Below are 2,439 nucleotides of genomic sequence, written 5' to 3'. Positions count from 1 at the left end.
ATGCAATTAGTTTCCCGACAGTATAGATTAAATGTCAGTATTTAACACCACATCATGGTTCTATTCTGAAACCTGAATTTAATTTTTTCTGCAGAAGTATTTAAAGAAGCTGAGAAAGGTGTGTTTCATGGCAGGTATATGAATCATTTAAAAAAATCATTTAAAAAAAAGTATGTGCTACGAGATATAACGTTCAATGTCTTGGAACAGTTACAGTATGTTGATCCTAGATTTACAGTATATAATTTTACAGCTACCATTCATATCATAGACCACGAAATTATTCAGACAGTCCACTACATGGCTAAATGGTTAGCGTGCTAGCGTTCGGTCACAGAGGTCCAGGGAATTTTAACCATCATTGGTTAATTTCTCTAGCATGGGGGCTGGGTGTATGTATCGTCTTCATCATCATTTCATCCTCCTCACGACTCGCAGGTCACCTAAGGGAGTCAAATCGCAAGACCTACTCCTGTCCTCGGACACTCCAGGCACTAAAAGCCATACGCCATTCCATTTCATTCTTCAGACAGTGAGCACAAAGTGTGCACATACGCAAGTACTCTCTCGATGATGCCGTGAAATTTAAAGTGAAATTATAAAATCGATAATATTATACTAGAATTAATTTTACAATGTTCGCAATTTCGTATTAAATATTGATGATCCAGTACTTAACATCTCTTCAACACGTACTACATGTACGTAACACGACCTAATACGTTGAAAGTCGGTTTCGAATACAATGCGGTCGTGAAAATTCAATATTCATTGACATGCCCCACAACGGGCGACTTAAACGCACTCTACAGTGTGATAGCAGCAGTGCCAGACCTGTTGCTCAGATCCTTTCAAACAAAACAAAGATGGCCTAGGCCACCATAGCTCAATTGGTAGAGCAACCGACGCGAAATCGGGAGGTTGTGGGTTCGGATCCCACTGGTGTTCGGCTGGCCATTTTTGTTCTGTACTTAACATCTCTTCAACAGGTACTACATGTATGTAACACGACCTAATACGTTGAAAGTCGGTTTCAAATACATCCAGCATGTAAAATCTTTTATTCATATTTATACTCCGCACTAGTTCAATATAGTTAGACATATTTGTCCATCGTTTGTTCATCTACCAATGGAGTTGCTCTATCAACGGTGGTAGCGTTATGGTTATGTAGCCACTAGGGGGTTATAGTGGTCCACAGGTCGATACTGGGACAAGCCATCAATAAACCACACGCATTAGCTTTCTCTCATCTTGTCTGAAACACCAATTATATTTTGATGATGTTTACCGTGTTCCGGCGGGCTGATTCATTGACCAGGACTCACCACAGCGAGGTTATCGGGATGACACAGTGACGGATGTATCAATTAGGGATACTGCTCTATTAGTTCATCCCCTTTAGTTGGACATGTTATGATGAATGATGGTATTGAACGAGGACCTGTGTTAGAGACTTCATAAGTTAAAGCCATCATTAATGAACTATGTTAACTAGGGGATATTTCCTTGTTAGATGGTGGAAATAGTTTAAATATGTTTCATACACTCTTTACCTATGATGCAACAGCCTTGAAGGGCCATGGCCTACCAAGCGACCACTGCTCAGCTCGAAGGCCTGCAGATTACGAGGTGTCGTGGTGGTCAGCACGACGAATCCTCAAGGCTGTTATTCTTGGCTCTCTAGACTGGTCCAATATATTTCATAATTTGTTAAATTAGAGAATATAATACGGGCTGGGAAGACTTGCGCTTAAGGAGACGAACTGCTCGACTAAGCGGTATGTTCCGAGCTGTAAGTGGGAATTTGAGATGACAAGTAGGGGAAAGTAGGAAGAGGAATTCGGTTTTGGAATAATTTACCAAGAGAGTTGTTCGGTGAATTACCAACTTCTTTGAAATGATTGACAGACTAGGTTAACAACTGGTATGGACGGCCCTAAATGCAGATCAGTGGGAAATGAAATGAAACAGTTTTATGGTTCTTCCATTCATTTTCGGGTCTTTTATTCCTGTTATTTAAGGTTGGCGTGTTAAAGCGAACACAAACATCCAACTCTCGAGCTAGAGAAATTAATAAAAACGTGGTTAAAATTCCCAGCCCGTCTGAGAATTGAACTCAGAATCCTATGAACCAAAGGCCACTATGCTGATAATTCAGCCAAGGAGCCGTACATAGATGTTTATGACTTATTCATTTTAAATATCATTTGAAAAGTTATGAATAAATTAATTTACACATTGAGGGAGCAGTTTCATAGTGATGGTGGTGGTTGGGGTTTTGGTAGTGGCGGCGGCAGCGATTATTGCTTTGTAGAGAAGTACATATTGGCTACCATTCCCTCTTAACACGAACCAGAAATGAAAGAGACATGATATTTCGAAAAATGATGGTATCGGGAAAAGAATGGGAAGGACCACACATACCAAATAACACAA

At 40.1% G+C, this 2,439-nt stretch overlaps 1 non-coding gene across 1 annotated transcript; it reads left to right on the top strand.

Annotated features, from left to right (window-relative positions):
* The first annotated feature begins 875 nt into the window (after positions 1–875).
* Positions 876–952, top strand: TRNAS-CGA (transfer RNA serine (anticodon CGA)). The gene has a single exon. It is a non-coding gene; the product is annotated as a tRNA-Ser (tRNA).
* The last annotated feature ends 1,487 nt before the right edge of the window (positions 953–2,439 follow it).

This window comes from Anabrus simplex, chromosome 3 (genome assembly GCF_040414725.1).
Source record: "Anabrus simplex isolate iqAnaSimp1 chromosome 3, ASM4041472v1, whole genome shotgun sequence".
Lineage (NCBI taxonomy): Eukaryota > Metazoa > Arthropoda > Insecta > Orthoptera > Tettigoniidae > Anabrus > Anabrus simplex.
Note: the sequence above shows the minus strand (reverse complement) of the source record. Positions and strands in the feature narration are given on the sequence as shown.